Below are 23,692 nucleotides of genomic sequence, written 5' to 3'. Positions count from 1 at the left end.
CCGTGTAGAGTTAGACCTTGCGAGGGGAATTAAAACCAATAGTAAGAGGTTTTATAGCCATATAAATAGGAAGAAAACAAAGAATGAAGAAGTGGGACCGCTGAAGACTGTAGATGGAGTGGAGATTAAGGATAATCTAGGCGTGGCACGATATCTAAACGAATATTTTGCATCGGTCTTTAATGAGGCTAATGAAGGGTTTAGGAATAGAGGCAGCGTGACAGAGGGGAATAAAGGAGGGGGGGTTGACATTACCGTATCCGAGGTAGAAGCCAAACTCGAACAGCTTAACGGGACTAAATCGGGCAGACCGGATGATCTTCATCTGAGAATATTAAAGGAACTGGCGCGAGAAATTGCAAGCCCGTTAGCGATAATTTTTAATGAATCTGTAAACTCGGGGGTGGTACCGTTGGACTGGAGAATAGCTAATGTGGTTCCTATTTTCAAGAAGGGGAAAAAAAGTGACCCGGGTAACTACAGGCCTGTTAGTTTAACATCTGTAATATGCAAGGTCTTGGAAAAAATTTTGAAGGAGAAAGTAGTTAAGGACCTCGAGGTCAATGGCAATTGGGACAAATTACAACATGGTTTTACGAAAGGCAGATTGTGCCAAACCAACCTGATCTCCTTCTTTGAGAAAATAACAGATTTTTTAGATAAAGGAAATGCGGTGGATCTAATATACCTCGATTTCAGTAAAGCGTTTGATATGGTACCGCATGAGGAATTATTGGTTAAATTGGAAAAGATGGGGATCGATATGAAAATCCAGAGGTGGATAAAGAACTGGTTAAAGGGGAGACTGCAGCGGGTCCTACTGAAAGGTGAACTGTCAGGTTGGAGGGAGGTTACCAGTGGAGTTCCTCAAGGTTCGGTTTTGGGTCCGATTTTATTTAATCTATTTATTACTGACCTCGGAACCGAATGTAGAAGTGGGCTGATAAAGTTTGTGGATGACACAAAGTTGAGAGGTATTGCCAATTCGGAGAAGGATCGGGATATCGTGCAGGGAGACTTGGATGACCTTGTAAACTGGAGTAATAGTAATAGGATGAAATTTAATAGTGAGAAGTGTAAGGTGATGCATTTAGGGATGACTAATAAGAATTTTAGTTATAAGCTGGGGACGCATCGGTTGGAAGTAACGGAGGAGGAGAAGGACCTCGGAGTCCTGGTTGATCGCAGGATGACTATGAGTCGGCAATGTGACGTGGCCGTGAAAAAAGCTAATGCGGTCTTGGGATGCATTAGGCGAGGTATTTCTAGTAGGGATAAGGAGGTACTGCTTCCATTATACAAGGCACTGGTGAGACCTCATTTGGAGTACTGTGTGCAGTTCTGGTCTCCCATGTTTAAAAAGGATGAACTCAAACTGGAATGGGTACAGAGAAGGGCCACTAGGATCCGAGGAATGGAAAACCTGTCGTATGAAAGGAGACTCGAGGAGCTCGGTTTGTTTACCCTAAGCAAAAGGAGGCTGAGGGGGGATATGATTGCTCTCTTTAAATATATCAGAGGGATAAATACCAGGGAGGGAGAGGAATTATTTCAGCTCAGTACTAATGTGGACACGAGAACAAATGGATATAAACTGGCCGTCGGGAAGTTTAGGCTTGAAATTAGACGACGGTTTCTAACCGTCAGAGGGGTGAAGTTCTGGAACAGCCTTCCGAAGGAAACAGTGGGGGCGAAAGACCTCTCCGGCTTTAAGATTAAGCTTGATAAGTTTATGGAGGGGATGGTTTGATGGGATAACGTGATTTTAGTCAATAGGTCAATAACATGCCATCGCTGGTAATTACTATCAATGGTCAATGTGGGTCTGGCTGGAGAATCTTGCCCGCATGCTCGGGGTTCTGCTGATCGCCATATTTGGGGTCGGGAAGGAATTTTCCTCCAGGGTAGATTGGCAGAGGCCCTGGAGGTTTTTCGCCTTCCTCCGCAGCATGGGGCAGGGGTCACTTGCTGGAGGATTCTCTGCGACTTGAAGTCTTTAAATCATGATTTGGGGACTTCAACAGCTGAGTCAAGGGAGAGAATTATTCCAGGAGTGGGTGGGTCAGCTTTTGTGGCCTGCATCATGCGGGAGGTCAGACTAGATGATCATAATGGTCCCTTCTGACCTTAAAGTCTATGAGTCTATGAGTCTATGGCACACATATTCCAATTCTGGCACCAGACCACCTAGCCACCGAGTACATTAATCGGAAAGGGTATTTTTCAGTGGTTCTCCAGGTGTTTGTGGATCATCATGGGTGTTTCATGTCATCATGTCCCATTCACTGTTACAGATTAGTGACCGAATGGCTAGAAAGCAGTTCTGCAGAAAAGGACCTAGGGGTTACAGTGGATGAGAAGCTGGATATGAGTCAACAGTGTGCCCTTGTTGCCAAGAAGGCTAACGGCATTTTGGGCTGTATAAGTAGGGGCATTGCCAGCAGATCGAGGGACATGATCATTCCTCTCTATTCGACATTGGTGAGGCCTCATCTGGAGTACTGTGTCCAGTTTTGGGCCCCACGCTACGAGAAGGATGTGAAAAAATTGGAAAGAGTCCAGCGGAGGGCAACAAAAATGATTAGGAGGCTGGAGCACATGACTTATGAGGAGAGGCTGAGGGAACTGGGATTGTTTAGTCTGCAGAAGAGAAGAATGAGGGGGAATTTGATAGCTGCTTTCAACTACCTGAAAGGGGGTTCCAAAGAGGATGGATCTAGACTGTTCTCAGTGGTACCAGATGACAGAACAAGGAGCAATGGTCTCAAGTTGCACTGGGGGAGGTCTAGGTTGGATATTAGGAAAAACTTTTTCACTAGGAGGGTGGTGAAGCACTGGAATGGGTTACCTAGGGAGGTGGTGAAATCTCCTTCCTTAGAGGTTTGTAAGGTCAGGCTTGACAAAGCCCTGGCTGGGATGATTTAGTTGGGAATTGGTCCTGCTTTGAGCAGGGGCTTGGACTAGATGACCTCCTGAGGTCCCTTCCAATCCTGATATTCTATGATTCTATGATCCTCGTCCAAGATTTCTTCCTTCTGGCTTGGTCCACTCTCAACTGGCACGCAGTGGAGGTGGGGTCGCCACCAAGTATCGCGTTCAGCTCTTTGTGGAACTGGCAGCTCGTGGGCACAGCACCGGAGTGGCAGTTTGCCTCCTGCGCCTTGTGGTAGGTGTTCCACAGCTCCTTCACTTTGACCCTGCACTACAATGTATCCCGGTCATGGCCCCTTTCTGTCATGCATTGTGAAATCTGTCCATAGGTATCATAATTCCTACAACTGGAGCACAGCTGGGACTGTCTAGCCTCCTCTCCCCAAATGCTGATGAGGTCCAGCAGTTCGGCATTGCTCCAAGCAAGGGATCGCCTGGTGCGTGGAGCAGCCACTGTCACCTGGAAAGATGCACTGAGACCACTGCACGCATCACCGAGCAAACAGGAAGGGGACTTTCAAAATTGCCAAGGAATTTAAGGGGTGGGGCTCACAGTTGGTTATCTGAGGGCAGTGCAGTAGAGTTCAAACCAATGACCAGAGAAGTGAGAACAGGCATTGTGGGACACCTCCCGGAGGCCAATCGCAGCGATGTAATCGACCAGGGTGTCTACACTGGCACCGCGGTGCTGTAGCCCTGGCACAGAAAGCTCTACGCCTCTCGTTCGGGTGGGGTTTTTTTACAGTGCTGCAACTGCACAGTTTCTGCGCACCAAGTGACTTGGCAGTGTGTACACCTTGGGAGTTACAACGCAGACAGCTGCTTTCCGGCACAGAAATTTGCCAGTGTAGGCAAGGCCTGAGAAAAGTGTGGGATGCACTTACAAAAAGATTGCATAAGTGCTAAAAACTGGGCACAGCATGTATTTCACAGTCTGGCTCCCATATTTAAGAATATGGGAAGACAAACACCACAAAAGCCAGTAGAATACCAGAAACATGTAAACCTTTCTTTTTAGTAAAAATCAATTATATTCCTCCTTGTTGACTTTATGAATTCAGATTCAGAGGCTAAATATAACATTTGAAGTTTAGATTCTTATTTTGTCTTCCTATTGTGATCTCTGTCTGCAACAGTCATACACTGTCTCTATTCCATAGAGAAAAACATAGTTGAGTTAGTCTTTTTTATAAAGAGAAACAATTGAAAAGTTTTTTTGAAGGGCCAAATTTCAAACTCTAAAATGCCCCCAAATTTATTCAATCTTGGCTAGTTTCTTAAATCTCAATGAGCACAAAAAAAAATTGTCAGATTTCAAGTTTTTAATTTCAAACATTTGTCAGTTATTTGGGTTGTTTCAGACTAACAGATGGAAGAGTGCGCAGTTCCCTCCCCGCCCACTCCCCCATGGACTCAGAAACAGAGCTACCAAATTTATTCTAACTTTCCAACAATATACACTCCAAGGTGTGGCCAAGTATGGCAAATACTAGCCCAATGGGACTTGAGAGCAGTATCTGAAGTACTAAGGAAAGGGTGGGAAGGGGAGTTGGAATATACTTTGCATTGGTGTAAATTGTTTAAAGAAGGTGCAGAGCAATGGAGAACTGGGTCTGTTGAATGTAGGAGAGGCTAACACTTAACACCCCCTTAGCTTCTGATTCTTGCAGTCAGAGAGCTATAGCTCAGGTTTCAGCCTCATGAGATGTCCTCCAATAATCATAGCGAAGTCCTCTAGGGAAAAGAGGGGAGGTGGTATCTGTATTGGGGGGAGGGATGGCTCAGTGGTTTGAGCATTGGCCTGCTAAACCCAGGGTTGTGAGTTCAATCCTTGAGCAGGCCATTTAGGGATCTGGGGCAAAAATCTGTCTGGGGGTTGGTTCTACTTTGAGCAGGGGGTTGGACTAGATGACCTTCTGAGGTCCCTTCCAACCCTGATATTCTATGATTTAATGTAAAGCAGATTTTTTTTAACACTATCAGGTCACGTTCATATAATCAGAAGGAAGCAATAAGATACAGACACCATTTATTTTGCATTGCAGCTCTTCTTTAAATAGAGACATGGCTATCTAGCTTCATCCACAGTATGGATCCAGGGCCATAGGCTGTTGACATTTTCCCCGCTCTGCCAGGTAACCAAGTGCAGTTGAAGCACACCCATTGGTTACCATGGGAACCAAGAGGTAGAAAGCTTTTGCATGGCTCTCAGGAAACACTTCACAAAGCAGGAATGAAAAGCTAGTCAGCTCACAAACCCTTTTAGTGGGATTTGCTCAACTCAGGCCTTGCTAGCTGTTAAGAATTAGCATTACTTATGAAGTAGTTAACAGGCACTTGTCAGGTTGACCATCTCTCTGATCTGAGCCCTCTCTGATCCTGCTCTGTAGCCACTAGTGGAGGCTCTGGGACCAGTTGGGACCGTGAACCATGAGATTTATTATATGCCCTCACTTGGCATAAGGCTCATGTGACTAAAGACGAGTTTGTAGACATGGCTGACTCCACACACAATATGGCTAAAAGATAATGCAGTAGGGAGGGCTGCTGCAGGTTATTTATTTAAGTGACAATAAGAAATGAGTTATAAAGGGCCAGATTGTGATCCACTGCCAAGTGTGTGTTATATGTGACTGTAAGAGTTCATTCTTAGCTAGCTGCACCGCCAAGCCTGGCTTGCTCTCCTTTCTCCAGCACCCCCTGCCCAAGGCTTGCTCCAGTAGTGTCTCTCCCAGTAAGTTGGCCCTCCAGCTGGGTCACCATCTTTAGTCCACCCCTTCCAGAGTCACCATTGTCCCAAAATATCTGTAACCCAAATAAAATCCTTCCACCTCACTGGGGCTATTTTTCAGCCTGCCTTCAGGGCTTAGCCTCAAGTCCCCCTGCTGTAATCAATCACCCTTGCAATGGGCTTGTGCACCCCCTTTCTTGGGGCCAGTAGGAGAACCCAGTCCCACTCTCTACTCTGGGTTCCAGCCCAGGGTGCTAAGCTAGATCTGCTCCTTTACCTGTGCTGCAGTTTTCCGGGGGCCACTTCCTACTCAGCCTCTTACATATCTCTCCACACACAGGTGCCGACTTTCCATTTAACTAGGTTAGCCAGTTCAGTGTGTGGGAGGACATCCCAAAATGCATTGTCCCATACCCATAGTCTTTTTCTTCTGGTCTCAGCAGCTGGGATGGTAGGGAATAGATGCCAAGGTTTCACCAGAATGCACTGACATAAATACAGTTGTGCAGCACGCCAATGCATATGGTTGTGCCAGGACAATACGCTGCTGTGCAGATCCTCAGAACCAGGTTAGCTTTCACCATGCTGATAAGCTTGTCAGAGCCTGGGCATGCGTAAAAGAGGAGGTGGGTGAGTAAAGCATGTCAACCAGGCCATGCATGGGGAAGCAAGTGATGTTAGCAAAACTGGGAACGAACCTTTTTAAGGACTATGGAAGGATTTCAGTGGTTCAGACATCCAGTTTTTCAATTGTATTTCACCATGACTCATGTGCCTGAAGGCAGCTTTCCTGCCCAGGGTGTGTAAACAGAACTGTGTAGTGAATAATGAGACTGTGAGAACTCACACAGTGCAGACGCTTTTGGTCTGAACTCTTTGGACCTTAAAAGCCATTTATAATACACTGACCATATTACAAGGCTAGGCAGAAAGTGAAGTGGCTGCTGATGCTACACATGTAATGCTGCTGTCATGCTTTCATTGCTGCCTCATCCAGTTTAGTGGCTTTGCTTAGCTTTTGTCGGAGGATCAGGAATGGGGCTTTTTAGTTTTTAATCCAGTACATCTTGTTCTTCAAGATACTGTTGTGAAAATGCTTCAAAATGTCATCAATGCAGCCAGAAAGCACTGGCAGGTTTTTCGTGGATCAAAGATTTGATGCAATGGTGAGCACCTGCCAAATATGAACAGGATCAGGCCCCATATTTGTCGCTTATGTACACTGGTAACATGATAATCTACTGGGGCTTTTAAACTAAAACATATACAAGAAAAATAGAAGTCAAAAGCAGAAAGCCATAGCGTCGTATATTTGCGTTCCTTTGCCCTGAGGTTGATAATATTGATTGCTGTATTAATGTAAATGTCTTGCTCATTGCATTGTAATTTTTGCTTGCTTATTTATTTTTCAAGAAATGTACACAAACATTGTTCCAGTTTACTCTGCTAAGAATTTTAAATTAATATTAATGGAAGATATTGTGGCTAAATCCTCTGGATTTCTTCGAAAATCTCCATCTGTTTGTTTATTATATAATGCTTGCCTCCAAAGTGACATCCATTTAAACACCAGGCAGAGTGGATCCAAGTTTGTTTTTTCAACAGAACTCTCATTTTCAATCCATTTCTAAATTTTCCATGTGGTCAGAAAACATGGCTAAGATCCTCTCTGTGAGAGGGCCACCATCCTAGCTAACTCCAGGAATTGCACCAAAAACCTCCAGTGCTTAAAAACATGAGTCTCTACGGATAAGTCCCTAACTCAGAGCTATAACAGATTCATATCCTCTGGATGGGGCACTAAGGGTGACATTGTACATGAACCATCTCTGACCAGTGGGTTAAATATGCACTACAGAAGTGGAATTTTGATGTAACTAGGTCAAGGGAAAATTTAGGATCTGTCATTCATCACTAGTAATGCTCCACAGATCATAGCAACAGTGGAAATTGTAGTGTAGACTGGGCATAGGTGCTTTTATTATTGTGTTATATCTCCTGCAATTAGATGCTTAGAGCAAGCTTTCATTATATGGTGGTAAAAAAAAATCCTTAGCCCTGTCTACACTAGCTCTTTGCTGGCATTTACTGTAGTATGGGTACTATTTTGTCTTGGAGAGACAGAGACCTTGGATAACAAGTTATCTATACAGGTAAAATGACCTTGTTGATATGCATCCGAAGAAGTGGGCTGTAGCCCACGAAAGCTTATACTCTAATAAATTTGTTAGTCTCTAAGGTGCCACAAGTACTCCTGTTCTTTTTGCGGACACAGATTAACAAGGCTGCTACTCTGAAACTTGTTGAAAGATTGTGTTATAACATGGTAGTTCCACAACTGTGTCCTAACATGGTTTAGTCTTGCCTACAGTATGTAGGTAGGCACAAACTGTGTTTTAGAAGTTATACTATAATGTGCTATAATCATCAGCTTCTAATAAGATTATCAAAAACTGTAAAAATTGCCAGTTAGATGTGCCCTAAAGCTTTTTAAAAATATTTGGTTATTATATGGTTTGACTGCATCCACATCTGGACTAAACTGTGTTATAAATTCAGGCACAACTTGATTTTAAAAACTGTTGTTTTGACTGTATAGCCAAGACCATAGATTAGCTATGGGGCTTTGGTTAACACATCTTCTGTAAATAAATAAATCAATAAGTATTTGTCTGCTGTGGACAGAGAGAATATGCATCTATGCTAATAGAACGGTGTTGTAAACTGGTTGTCCAAAACAGTTCTGGTGCATTTTTTACTCTAGTTGTAGCTATCATGGTCCACACCACAGAGCGGACAAAGTGTGCTTTGAAGAAAACGTTATTCAGTTACTGTATATAGTCCCTTTGTTACTAATCTTTAAGTTTATTTGGCGTATGCAATCTGGTCAAGCCAAGCCACAGCGTTCTTAACAACCATGTTCAAGGCATGAAGACCTCCAGGAAGCTGAGTCATTTTGCAGTCCTCAACAATGTGTCATGTATTGTGGCTGCCCACACTGACATAGTGGACTGTTTCTAAAATGCCACTGAAATTCCACTGCAGCACAAAGTCCATGTCTTACACAAAACTGGTTCAGAAGGCTCCATTGCCTTCACGGTAAATCAAACCTGGGTTGGGTTTGAGTTGGGTCCAAGACAAGATAATTATTTGTCACTTTCTCTGCGGACCATGAAGCTCGCTACATGTCCTCTACCGTAAATCCCTCACCTGGTAAACTTAGCCACAATGGGTGACGTGAGGGCAGACGACCATATGGTGGATTAAACAAGTGTTTAATTAATGTAGATGTGGCATATCACGCAATTTTGTCATGAGCTTCACTATGCTTTTTTGTCTGCGAACACTGAATGGATCAATATTGCAGAAAACTGGCAGCCGTAGTAGAGGAATAGATTTAAGTGTGCCTGAAATAATATGCATTGTGGAATTATGTTGTACGTCAATCATCTTTGCGTGAGACGAGTGAGCCCATACTGGAGCACAATACTCCACCACTGAATAACAGAGTGCCAAGGCTGAAGTATGTAACATTTTAGTGTTGGTGCGCCATGTCTTTAGGGCCTGATTTCTGAGCAGGTTGTTACGTGTTTTGACCTTAGTTGTTGTCTTTGTAAGATGGTCACAATATGTGAGAGTTCTATCCAGTGTGACAGCTAGATAGACTGGGTGTGAATCATGCTTTTTTCGCTAACCATTGAGAACTATGTTCAGCTGTCTGTCTACTTGTGCATGATGTAAGTGGAAGACTCTTGACACAGTCTTACTTCAACTTGATATTGGGCACCATTGACAATAATAATTGGCCAGAGCCACCATATCAGCATTCAGAACACTCTCAAGTATGTAAAAGGAGTTGTGACTGAGTGCCGAGGCATATGTTGTCTGCATAAACAAACTTGCAAGGCCTGGTGTGTGGTAGGTCATTTGACTATTAGTTGAATAATGTTGGAGATGATGCTGGTCCTTGCGGGAAACCATTCTTCTGGTACCTCTAAGCACCTTGGCTATCACCAATATGAACACAGAAATGGCAGTTTCTCAAAAACAGAGCCATTGCACATACTAACCAACTTGACATAGTTCTAGGCAATTTTACCAAAAGGCCTGTGTGCCAAACCATATCATATGATGCAGCCAGGTCAAGGAAAACTGAACCAATCTTTAGCTTATGTTGGAATACATTTTTGATGAAAATTGTAAGTGCCAGCACTTGATCACATAGAATCATAGGGTTAGAAGAGACCTCAGGAGGTCATCTAGTCCAACCCCCTGCTCAGAGCAGGACTTATCCCCAGACATATTTTTGCCCCAGATCCTTAAATGGCCCCCTCAAGGATTGAATTCACAACCCTGGGTTTAGCAGGCCAATGCTCAAACCACTGAGCTATCCCTCCCCACATATACTACTACTGCAGCAAAAACCAACTTGCTGTGTGCCAGCATGCCTTCCACAGATGGTGAAATCCTTTGCGAACTCAGATGCTTAAGCACCTTAAAGCTAACACTTAGTGTGAAACTGGTCTGTAGCCTGAAGGCAAGTGTGGATCTTTCCCAGGTTTCAGCAAGTCAATGACCTTCGGTTGGTGCCAGATACTAGGCAGTCTGGATTCCCACAGAACTCTCTTGAAAAACTGAACAAGCCATTCCTGAGTGTGGGAACCCATATGTTTCATGAATTCAAGTGCAATTCTATCATATTCGGGAGCTGTACCCATTTTTAAACCATTCAGCACAGTATCCAATTCCAGACTAGTGAATCTTACTATTGGCTAGATTACTCCTTAGGAAATGCCGCCACTCGTCATATACCTGCCGTTTGACAACTCTGTCAACAGGAGCTTTGGTGACCTTCAACAGATGACTGGCAATCTGATTTGGAGTAACTGCCGGCCTGCTTTGTGCACATGGATGTTGAGCTGCACCTAGTTGACGAATTATGCTCCAGCTCTTCTTGGTTGACCGCATAAAGTCAAGCACCACTGTCACTTCCTCCCATCAAGCCTGGCAAGTGGCATCCAATGATCTATAAGAATCTTTAAGTTATGCATATTTCTGGCTCTCAGGATTTCAAAGGTGGCAGGTTTTATTTGAACAGCCATTCAAATGGATGAAAGACCTGCTCTATCAAAACCTACTTTCAGATATATTGTCTCACTTTTCATATCTCCAAACCCATCAGGGGAACAATGTACTGTGACTTCAGTGTTTAAATTCTTTGACAAGGAGAAAGGGCAGGCCCATCAATTATATCTGTTTTGTGAATTCTTATTTTTGAGTCATTGGGCCAAATTTTAACTCAGCTGAAGTAACACTAGGGAGGAATTTGGGCCCAAGGTTTTAGGTTCCAAAAGACCTGGAGAATCTTTTGCAGTGCAGTGCCTAGCATGTGGTGAATTCTGGCTCCTTACTGAAAATTCCAACAGAATCATAAACTTGTTCTGTCTCCTCTCTCTGTTTGGGAATCTGCCATTGACAGAAACAAATGAGGAATTCATCAGTGATCGTGATGAGTGAGCTGTGAGTCCCAAATTCCTGGAGCCACCAGTAGAATCTCCACACATTCTGGCCATGGGGTTTTGCTGAAGACCAAAGCTTTGAAAAGCAAGGCTGGGGGGAGGAGGAAGGCAGATGGATAGTCACTATTCCAACAAAACTTCATGAATAATTAAGCAGAATATCTGGTTAATATTTCACCATCTTTTGGACTAATTGTTCAAAATAGCTGCCAAGCAGAAAATGTAAAAGCAACTCTGTTTCAAGATAGTGTGGTGGCCTAAGGCAAAGAAATGGGGGCGGGGTTCCTTTTCCAAATAGAATTACTTTATAGTCCAAAGTTAAAAAGAGGCTGACACATGGAGGGGGTGGCCCTGAGGTATTAACATCATCAATCATGAAAGCTGGAGAGGCTTGTCTGTGGGCCCTGTGTTAGAGAGTTACAGAACCCAGAGGTCATTTACCTGACTGCTCAGACAGGAGAGTCCTTGTCCTGCCATCATTACAACGGGCTGAGCTTGCAGATCATTTCTTGTTTGTCATCAAAGTAGGAGCTAGAAAAGTCCTTCTAGCCCATCTGGTACATTATCCTGACAGTGCAGAATTGTTAAATTTATTCTGGCCTTTTGCTTTGTCTAGTGTATGGGGTTTCCACTGCTTTCCCTGAGAGAGTAATTCACACGCTAATAGTTCCCTCCATAAGGCGGCTTACCTGATATTCAGCCTAATTTCATCTATTATATACTTAGCACCTATCATTTCTGTAGTACCTAAGATCCATTCTTTCTTGCTTTGGACCACCTTCAACAATTTATCACCCTCCTTGGTGTCTGCGCGGCCAGTCTAATAGTTGTACACTGCTATCATTTCCATCCAACCCTTAGTGATTGCTTAGCTTAACCAAGTACTATTTACCGGGTTAAAATCATTAAACTATTGAAGTAAGTGGGGTTACACTAGGGATGAATTTAGTGCATTTAGTTATTTTAATCTTAGTCCCCACCAAGCTCCTGTGTAGGGTGGCCAGGTGTATGCTTCTTGACCAGAACACCTGGTCGAAAAGGGACCCTGGTGGCTCCGGTCAGCGTTAAAAGTCCAGTTGGCAGTGCAGGCAGGCTCCCTACCCGGCTCCACGCAGCTCCCGGGAAGCGGCGACATGTCCCTCTGACTCCTAGGCATAGGGGCAGCCACAGGGGCTCCGCATGCTGCCCCGCCCCAGTGCTGGCTCTTCAGCTCCCATTGGCTGGGAACTGCAGCCAATGGGAGCTGCGGGTGCAGTGCCTGCAGGTGGGGGCAGCGTGCACAGCTGGAGGGACATGTCGCCACTTCCCGGGAGCTGCCTGATGTAAGTGCCGCCCAAAGCTTGCACCCCTCCTCCCCTACCTCACCCTAATCCCCTGCACTATTCCTGAGCCCCCTCCCACACCTAAACTCCCTCCCAGAGCCTGCCCCCCGAACCCCCTCCTGTGCCCCAACCCTCTGCCCCAGCCCTGAGCCGCTTCCTGCACCCCAAACCCCTCATTCCCGGCCCCACCCCAAAGCCCGCTCCCCTAGCCAGATCCCTTACCCCCCCCACACACCCCATCTCCCATCCCAGTCCAGAGCCCCCTCTTATACCCCAAACCCCTCATCCCTGGCTCCACCCCAGAGCCCACACCCCCAGTCAGAGCCCTCAGCCCCTCCCGCACTCCAATCCCCTGCCTCAACCTGGAGCCCTCTCCCACACCCTGAACCCCCCATTTCTGGCCCCATCCCAGAGCCCACATCCCCAGCCAGAATCCTCACCCCCTGCTGCACCCCAACCCCCTGCCCCAGCCCAGTGAAAATGAGCGAGTGAGTGAGGGTGGGGGAGAGCGAACGATGGAGAGCGGGGGATGGAGTGAGCAGGGGCAGAGCCTCAGAGAAGGGGCAGGGCAGGGCAGGGGCGGGGCCTCAGGGAAGGGGTGGGGAGGGAAGGGGCAAAGGTGTTCAGTTTTCTGCTGTTAGAAAGTTGGCAACCCTACTCCTATGAACAGTTATAAATATATTTTCCACTAGGGTTGGGAGAATGTATGCAAATGTTACACAAACAGTTCTTGTGAAACTCTCTCTGCTAAATTCTCCCCAAGCCTCTGCGTTGGGTCCCAATCCACTGGCCCCATGTGCTGTAAACTTCCCTTGGTCTGAGTAGGATCCAGCACTGTCTCTTCCCTTGGCTTCTCTGGCACATTTCCTGAGCACACGCTCTCTGTCTGAGGGCAGGTCTTCACTACAGGGGGGGGGGTCGATTTAAGATATGCAAATTCAGCTACGCGAATAGCGTAGCTGAATTCGACGTATCGCAGCCGACTTACCCCGCTGTAAGGACGGCGGCAAAATCGACCTCCGTGGCTTCCCGTCGACGGCGCTTACTCCCACCTCCGCTGGTGGAGTAAGAGCGTCGATTCGGGGATCGATTGTCGCGTCCCGACGAGACGCGATAATTCGATCCCCAAGAGGTCGATTTCTACCTGCCGATTCAGGCGGGTAGTGTAGACCTAGCCTTATACTCTTCAAGAAATGGGATCACATGGTCCAGTTACCTAAAGTCCCCCAGGACCAGTGCTCACCCCTCAGAGTCTTTAATGTTGGTTTTATGATTACATTTATTTAAAATTTAATTATTTTAGCTTAAACAACCCTCCCCCAGTATTCCACATTGTGGGTGCTCTGGGTTTACAGTTAAACTCTTCATGGACATGTGATAGCAAGAAGCAAACAGAAACACAGATTTTGCACAGGATTTTAAAACAAATTACTCGTTACTTAGATAGCACAAGAGATACGCTGATCTAAGTGAAACAACATACCTCTACACAATTCCCACCTCGGTTTCCTCACTACTCTGGAGAGTTCTTTGGGCCTAGGGCAGACCCCTCTGAGGAATCCAGGATCCCTCTCCTGCACATGGCTTCCCTTCTGAATAATAGGACTCCTCTAGGTCAGCTTGCTTGCTTTGACCTCAGATGGTCCTGCAGTTCAACAAGAAACCCCTGCTATGAAAGCGTGCTCCTCTCTCCTACCCAAAGCTTCCTGTTTCGGGCTCTGTGAGTCCTTCAAGCTTATATGTGCCACAACCAACACCTGGTTCCTTTGTTGTGCTGCTGGGGATTTTCCCTTTTCCAAACCACAGTCCCCTGCAGAAAAGTTGGAGAAAACTGGTTCTCCTAGCTTCAACTAACCTGTTGTCCCAGGTGTTTACACCCGAATTGGCAAGCAATAAGGCTTAACAACCTTCCATTGCACCAGGTCTGGGAGGGACATGACACAGCCTCTGTCAATTCATGGCTGAGTCACTACATATTGAGGCATTCCACAATACAACAATTTCATAACATCAATCGGAATTCATAAATTGTACGTAGGCAGATTTCCCAAACTGACACAACCACATTTCCCACTAGGTTTTGGGGAGTATATGCAAGTACATTTCAAATCCACCAGAACTTTATAGAGGTTCCATATTCATTCATGCAATGTAACTACCAGTGTACTGAAACTCGGTTTTCAATACAAAACTGTTGCCATAAGTTTAGGGCTGTGATAACTTGTTGATAAACATCAATAATGCTGCTGGTTCCTTTGAAGAGGGGGTAAGGAAGGGTTTTATTCTTTAAATACTGGATAGCAGAAGCAGTGGATAGCATAAAGAAATGGTCAGTACTAGATACCTTGATGAAATGATCTGAATTTACCCTCTGGGGGATAACAGTACCCTTAGAGTCTGGATGGGGAGTCTGATCTAACCATACCTCCCACTTGGCAAATGGTGAGCTAGCTAACTCCAAGAGTTTAAAAAAAATCAGAAGACAAATTGAAATAAAATTGGAGGTTCATTAATACCCTAAAATCTCCACAAGAGCCATCACCTCTGCAGATGTCCTGAGTCCCACATATTATCATACCATTGTTAAGTAGTATCATGGCTTAAAAGTAGATTAATCTAGGGTAGTGATGGTTCCCTAGTAACCACAAGCTGACATGATGGGGAATCACGTCCTATCTCATGATTATCATACACGCCTTGAATTTCCTTTATCTACTGCATTAAGCCTGGCTTTTAGGTCTTGATCGAAAATGCACTGAAGCCAATAGGACAGTGGATTTTGCAATCGGAGCTTTTACTGCAGTACTGGCTTCAGTAAGACAAAAAGAGTATCTTTTCCCCTTTTGTGGGTGTGTATGGGATACTCAGGAAAGCTTCTGTGGGATTGTGGAATGCTCTTCCTGGAACCTACTACCATCATCACAGATACCTAGGAGGCAGTGTGGGGAGGCCATCAAGATGCTCTGAAGTTGGATGCCCATAAGGCAGTATGTAGGGAGACTCCAAGCAAGTAGTATTGGAGAATATACCCATGTGGGGTGTTCCTACAGAGGTTTGAGTCCATCAAAATCAAACCTTCAGTTGAATGTGATGGGCCTAGTTTGCTGTGCAATGCCACTTTAATTATTATTGTTGTTATGGTTGTGCCCAAGAATGTGCTTGGCACTTTACAACCAAATAGAGAGACAGTTATTCCCCTGACAAGATCAAAAATAAAGATACAACAAGAGAAGACAAGCCAGAGGGAATAGGCAATAGGAATGAGGAAACAAAAAGTGCAAATACAAGACAACTAGATTGATGGAGGTTATGACTGTATTTTGTTGGAAGGGCTGGCTTTTGGAAGGAGTGGGGTTGTTATTTAAATGTTAAATATTAATATTTTAATTTTTCTTTTGAGCTTGATGCAGAAGTTACTGGATGAGGGATTATGGCCAGTGTTGTGTAGGAGGCCAGATTACATGATCATAATGGTCTCTTTTGGCCTTAAAATCTATGAATTTATGACATTTTAACATATTAATAGGACCAGGTTTAGAACACTGGGATTAGAAGGTTCCAGAAGATTCCACAAGGTTCCATGACATTTGGAGTCTGGCAGTTGGCCTGTCAGTTCTTAGACTGCTGAAGTCTGTATAAATTTAACTCTTTTAAGCTTTTCTTGTAAGTCAATTCTTCTATTCCCCACCCTGGTCATCTCTGTTTCTCTTCTGTATGTCCAGTCCAATATGTCAAGAGCCTTTCTGCTGCTGAGGTGTTCAAAACTGAACACCTGGTTCATCACGGCATTACTCCAATTTCATACTAGTATAATTATATTGATTTCAGTTCCACTGGTGTTAAACTGAAGTCGCACAATGGTGAATGTAAATGTATACATCTAGGAACAAAGAATGTAGGCCATACGTACAGGATGGAGAACTCTGTCCTGGGAAGCAGTGACTCTGAAAAAGATTTGGGGGTCATGGTGGATAATCATCTGGACATGAGCTGCCAGTGCAATGCTGTGGTCAAAAGAGCTAATGCAATCCTCGGATGCATGAACAGGGTTATCTTGGGAAGGAGTAGAGAGGTTATTTTACCTAAATATTGGCACTGGTGCAACTGTAGCTGGAATACTGTGCCCAGATCTGTTGTGCACAAGTCAAAAAGGATGTAAGTATATTGAAGATGGTTCAGAGATGAGCCACAAGCATAATTAAAGGATTAGAAAACATACCTTATAATGATAGACTCAGGGAGCTCAGTCTATTTTTCTTAAAAAAGAGAAGGTTAAGGGTTGTCTTGACTGCAGTCTATAAGTTCCTACATGGGGAACAAATATTTAATAATGGACTCTTCAATCTAGCAGAGAAAAGTATATCATGATACAATGGCTGGAAATTGAAGCTGGACAAGTTCAGACTGGAAATAAGGTGTAAATTCTTAGCAATGAGAGTAATTATCCATTGGAACAATTTACGAAGGTCATGGTGGATTTGCCATCACCCACAATTTTTAAATGATGATTGGATGTTTTTCTAAAAGATATACTCTAGGAATTATTTTGGGGCAGTTCTCTGACCTGCGTTACACAGGATGTCAGGTTAGATTATCACAATGGTCACTTTTGGCCTTGGAATCTATAAATCAGGCCCAGCATCCAAGGTGCAGACTTTTGAAGACCTCACACAAATAACAGAAAGGCAAGAAAATTGTGACAGATGCTCTAGTTTGTAAATGACATTTCCCCCAGTTTCCTCAGACAAATCCTCATTTTCCAATAGTCTTCAAGGAAATGCATTTTCCAAGCAATCTGTTGTCCAGGACTTGGCCAAGCAGCTGACTATTCAAAACAGTACTTTATTGCCAAGTTTCCCAGATGTTTGCAGAGCGTATTTGATCCTTGTAAGTATCCAAGTGTCTTTTACCAAGCACTGAATGTTCATTCTCAGAATTAAATTTATGAAGAATGACCTGTGAAGTATGACTCAAGACAGATCAAAGGGGACTGGTGAATAAAAACTGGGAACAAATGAATAGGAAAAATAAATGAGTTCTAAGTATTTTGCTGACTTGAAGACCTACAAAAGGAACTTTAAATAACTGTAAGCAACTTATGATATACTAAGCTATTTATCATCATCTTCTTCTGACCACTATAAAAGGGAGATTTAAACTTTGCTTACCCTAATGTGTTGAAAAATAGTGTTGAATAATATACCATAAGCGTGGCTCTAGTCTGAAAAGTGATTACGTAAAAATAGCACCTTCTTACTCAACAGGCCTACTCCCTGTGTCTATTCAGAGTTGGGACACAAATATTTTTAATTGTTTTTTATTCTTGTTAGCATTATGAGCCAACACAGCGAAGAAAGCATAAGCTGGATTTTGTTCCTTCGTGCACATCACCAACTTACAGGTTTATGAAGTTCCAATGTACAGGGGCACTCAGTCACATGGGTGAAAATCTATATTTAACTCTGGAAGATTACACAAGAGTCATGGAGGACATAATTAGAGTACAATAAGTTTGCACAGGTGTGATGGAGGGCACAATTTGAAACAGTGGGATTGCATACGGTGCAAGTGAGGGCAGAATTTGCTTTGCAGACCCTTAGTTACTAATTATGATGTGCAAGAAACAAGTAACCCAGTCTTACATTCTGGGGTTTTCAAATGATACCTCACAAGGCATATTATGTACACAGATTATTACAATGGTGTATAGGGTATGAATACAGGGCTGCATTCTGTCACATGCAGCTTGACTCTCACATCCTACTCTGAGTTATCAGGGATGGGAAAAATGTCTTTATAATGGTAAACTGAGCATAGTTGATATGGAAATCACTGAAAGACCATAAACATGGAATTGTACAATGTAATTTTTATCGTCACTTTCATAATAGAACTACATTTTACCCCATACTTCAAACACCGACACCGATATTTACATCCAATTTTTACCTGAGGGCTGCCAAGTGCCCTCAATAACCACTGTATGCCATTAGGCACTGATGGCATTCCACACCCTGCAAGATGAGGCCCATGTTTCCAAAGCTGCTTCATTTGTCCTGTGCAAACTCGGTCTGTGTGTGATAGTTTTGTGTCTCTTGATTCATTATTTCATAGCTGTAAATATTAATAAAAAAGAATATCAGAAAACAAACAAAAAATCAAAACCTTTTGCCCAAGGGCACATGAGAGCATTTCTGTAGCATGGATATTAGTATCTTCTTTTCCTCTCCCTTCTCTGCCAATCCACCTCAGAATCTAGTTGTGCTGAACAGTGGTAGTTTTCTCCATTGCTGCTCCTGTAAACCCGCTAAATTGTCACCATTAAATACATTTCTGCTTGTATGACCTGCTCCTTTAGCATGGAACAGCACCTTTCCATTGCTCTGAATGTGGGGAAAAATCCTGCATCCAAGTCCAGTCATGCAACCTAACCCAAATACAAACTATTTGTAATTTGCTATTGTTGTACCCTCAAGCTGATTCTATCCCTGTTCAATAAGATCTTTTCTCCTTTTCAGTTAGAGCAGTTAAGAACGATGTTCTGTCTTAAAAGAAATTAGAGCGGTTAGAACACAACCGTCAGTGATTTGGTTGGTGCTTCTTCCTTAACAGCTGTCAGTCCTGAACATAAGAACAGCCGTACTGGGTCAGACCAAAGGTCCATCCAGCCCAGTATCCTGTCTACCGACAGTGGCCAATACCAGGTGCCCCAAAGGGAGTGAACCTAACAGGCAATGATCAAGTGATCTCTCTCCTGCCATCCATCTCCACCCTCTGAAAAACAGAGGCTAAGGACACTATTCCGTACCTATCCTGGCTAATAGCCATTAATGGACTTAACCTCCATGAGTGTATCTAGTTCTCTTTTAAACCCTGTTATAGTCTTAGCCTTCACATCCTCCTCAGGCAAGGAGTTCCACAGGTTGACTGTGCGCAGTGTGAAGAAGAACTTCCTTTTATTTGTTTTAAACCTGCTGCCCATTAATTTCATTTGGTTGCCCCTAGTTCTTATATTATGGGAACAAGTAAATAACTTTTCCTTATTCATTTTCGCCACACCACTCATGATTTTATATACCTCTATCATATCCCCCCTTAGTGTCCTCTTTTCCAAGCTGAAAAGTCCTAGCATCTTTAATCACACCTCATAAGGGACCCGTTCCAAACCCCTAATCATTTTAGTTGCCCTTCTCTGAACCTTTTCTAATGCCAGTATATCTTTTTTGAGATGAGGAGACCACATCTGTACGCAGTATTCAAGATGTGGGCATACCATGGATTTATATAAGGGCAATAAGATATTCTCTGTCTTATTCTCTATCCCTTTTTGAATGATTCCTAACATCCTGTTTGCTTTTTTTGACTGCCTCTGCACACTGTGTGGACGTCTTGAGAACTATCCACGATGACTCCAAGATCTCTTTCCTGATTAGTTGTAGCTAAATTAGCCCCATCATATTGTATGTATCGTTGGGGTTATTTTTTCTAATATGCATTACTTTACATTTATCCACATTAAATTTCATTTGCCATTTTGTTGCCCAATCGCTTAGTTTTCTGAGATCTTTTTGAAGTTCTTCACAGTCTGCTTTGGTCTTAACTATCTTGAGCAGTTTAGTATCATCTGCAAACTTTGCCACTTCACTGTTTATCCCTTTCTCCAGATCATTTATGAATAAGTTGAATAGGATTGGTCCTAGGACTGACCCTTGGGGAACACCACTAATTACCCCTCTCCATTCTGAGAATTTACCATTTATTCCTATCCTTTGTTCCCTGTCTTTTAACCAGTTCTCAATCCATGAAAGGATCTTCCCTCTTATCCCATGACAACTTAATTTACATAAGAGCCTTTGGTGAGGGACCTTGTCAAAGGCTTTCTGGAAATCTAAGTACACTATGTCCACTGGATCCCCTTTGTCCACATGTTTGTTGACCCCTTCAAAGAACTCTAATAGATTAGTAAGACATGATTTCCCTTTACAGGAAACCATGTTGACTTTTGCCCAACAATTTATGTTCTTCTATGTGTCTGACAATTTTATTCTTTACTATTGTTTCAACTAATTTGCCCGGTACTGACGTTAGACTTACCGGTCTGTAATTGCTGGGATCACCTCTAGATCCCTTTTTAAATATTGGTGTTACATTAGCTATCTTCTAGTCATTGGGCACAGAAGCTGATTTAAAGGACAGGTTACAAACCATAGTTAATAGTTCTGCAATTCAACATTTGAGTTCTTTCAGAACTCTTGGGTGAATGCCATCTGGTCCCAGTGACTTGTTACTGTTAAGTTTATCAATTAATTCCAAAACCTCCTCTAGTGACACTTCAATCTGTGACAATTCCTCAGATTTGTCACCTACAAAGGACGGCTCAGGTTTGGGAATCTCCCTAACATCCTCAGCCATGAAGACTGAAGCAAAGAATTCATTTAGTTTCTCCACAATTACTTTATCGTCTTTATGTGCTCCTTTTGTATCTTGATCGTCCAGGGGTCCCACTAGTTGTTTAGCAGACTTCCTGCTTCTGATGTACTTAAAAAACATTTTGTTATTACATTTTGAGTTTTTGGCTAGCTGTTCTTCAAACTCCTTTTTGGCTTTTCTTATTACATTTTTACACTTAATTTGGCAGTGTTTATGCTCCTTTCTATTTACCTCACTAGGATTTGACTTCCACTTTTTAAAAGATGCCTTTTAATCTCTCACTGCTTCTTTTACATGGTTGTTAAGCCACGGTGGCTCTTTTTTAGTTCTTTTACTGTATTTTTTAATTTGGGGTATACATTTAAGTTGGGCCTTTATTATGTTGTATAATCCATCGTACAAGAGATTTTTGACAGGAAAGACTTGAATTAAACTGGTCTGTGGAGGAAATTGGTTTACTTTAATTTCTCCTTCTCTCTCCCACTCACCTAGTTCAGAATCAAGTGGTTCACTTCATTTTTCCTTCTCGTGCAACTCTTATTTTTTAGGCCTTTTCTCTTTTTGTTAATTAATGCAATTTAAGTTCTTCCTCCTGGTGTTCAAAGCCATTCTCTTCAGCATGCCTTCCTATTCATGACATTTGATTTCAATATGTATGCCCGCTCAGAATCTTCATTCCATATAAAATAATGAATGGGAGAGAAAAGGATAGTTTGGGAGCTTCTCCTTGTCTAACCCAAGAACAAAGCAAGGTTCAATTCAATTAAAATGAAAGGTGTTAATTCAAAACTTATAAGAGGAAAAACTTTTTCACACCACACAAAATTAGACTGTGCCACAGGATGTCATTGAGGCCAAGAACTTAGCAAAATGCATAGAGATACTGGATACTGATATACAGAGTTACAGAGTTATATACAGAATATATAAAGAATATACAGAGTTATAATAAATAATGCTAACAGAAACTTTGGAAGTGAAATAAACTTTATGCCTTGGGGCTTAAGCCAATTTCTACTAGGTAGGAGGAAGAGACCTTCATGGGGGTAGATTATCCCACATCTGCATCCTGTGTTATTTCTTGCACCTTTCTCTGACCATTGTTGGAAACAAGAAACTAGACTAGATGGACCTCAATGGTAAATACCTAGGTTCTTAGTTCTGATTTGTCCATTTGTCTCATCCTTGAAAACTACTGAACATCCCTTCCTGGAGGAATTCTCTCCTTCATTAAATCTGTATTCAGAGTAGCAGCCGTGTTAGTCTGTATCCGCAAAAATAACAGGAGTACTTGTGGCACCTTAGAGACTAACAAATTTATTAGAGCATAAGCTTTCGTGGGCTACAACCCACTTCTTCTTTATGCATCCGAAGAAGTGGGTTGTAGCCCACGAAAGCTTATGCTCTAATAAATTTGTTAGTCTCTAAGGTGCCACAAGTACTCCTGTTAAATCTGTATTGTTAGCTCATCTCTCAGTTAAAAACAAGGCTTAAAATATTTCATTTTTCTCACTATTGCCTAACCTAATCCATTACATAGTTCTGTGTTATACCCTTGAACAGCATTTTGGTGCCAGATTTGATACCCATTGGACTCACTTATGAAAGAAGGTACTACCAAACATGAGTAAGGATATTGAAAGTTGGTCTTAAAGCTGCAGTAAATGAAGGATGACACTTTGCCATACATGGTGTATTACACAGTCAAAGCATGTTAAAGATATTAGCCAGTCAATCTACATCCCTATATATATCCCTTTATTTAAAGATAGTAGAGAAACAAAGTCTGAGAGGTCAAAGCCAAAATATTCAAACTTGAGTGTCTATAGTTGGGTTCCTAAGTCCATATTTAGGCTCCTAAATAAAAGGGGCCAGATTTTGCCTGAAGTTAATGGAGCCAAGGTCTCAGCACCTCTGAGAAATTAGGATTTAGGAGTCTAATTTAGGCAATTAAATTGGAAAATTTTGGCCATAGTGACTTGTCCAAGGCTTTGCAATGAGTGAGCCCATGAGAGAGCCAGAAACAAAACTTTCTAACTCCAGACTTACTGCCTATTCCATGCTGCCACCATAGCAGCATGTAATCTTCCCAACACACCATCAAGATTAATAACAGAACAGTGGGCAATTCAACCCAGTTAAAACCCTTACAGACCAATACACCTTCCTTGCTGGACAGATTTTAAAAGGTAGCAAATAACTGAGACTGTGACCTCGCTTTCTTTCACAGTAGGGTTTGCAAAACAATTGCCAGTGTCGATGACTGAGATGATGACAATATTTTATTGATTTCTTTTTAATCACAAACATACAAATATTTCTTCTTTGGCCCCAGTCAACTAGCTGGCTGAATCATTCATTTACAGCTCCAAAAACCCACAACTGGTAATATCTTGACAAGTGAAACAGTGTGCTCTTTTAATACTAATGGAGAAATCCAGTAGAGGCATGTTACTACTTCCTTTTGAAAGGAGTATCAAAGAAAAAATACCTGACAGATGAAAGGCAAGTACCTACCTGTTTATGACAAACAGAGGTTGTACGCTAATAGGCACTTTTAGATATAAAAATGAAGAAGTACATTCAGGCTCACACAAAGCAACAGTTTCCATGGAATTCTCCATGTAAACAACCTGCAGATCCATCCCTGTATGAAATCTGAACATGAGCTGCTGCTTTGCACTGAAGTGTCTGAATCTTAAATCATGCTCCGGTAGAAAATATTTCTGCATGAAGGTCATTTAAAATGCCAACTATCT

This window comes from Emys orbicularis, chromosome 3, assembly GCF_028017835.1.
Source record: "Emys orbicularis isolate rEmyOrb1 chromosome 3, rEmyOrb1.hap1, whole genome shotgun sequence".
Classification (NCBI taxonomy): domain Eukaryota; kingdom Metazoa; phylum Chordata; order Testudines; family Emydidae; genus Emys; species Emys orbicularis.
Note: the sequence above shows the minus strand (reverse complement) of the source record.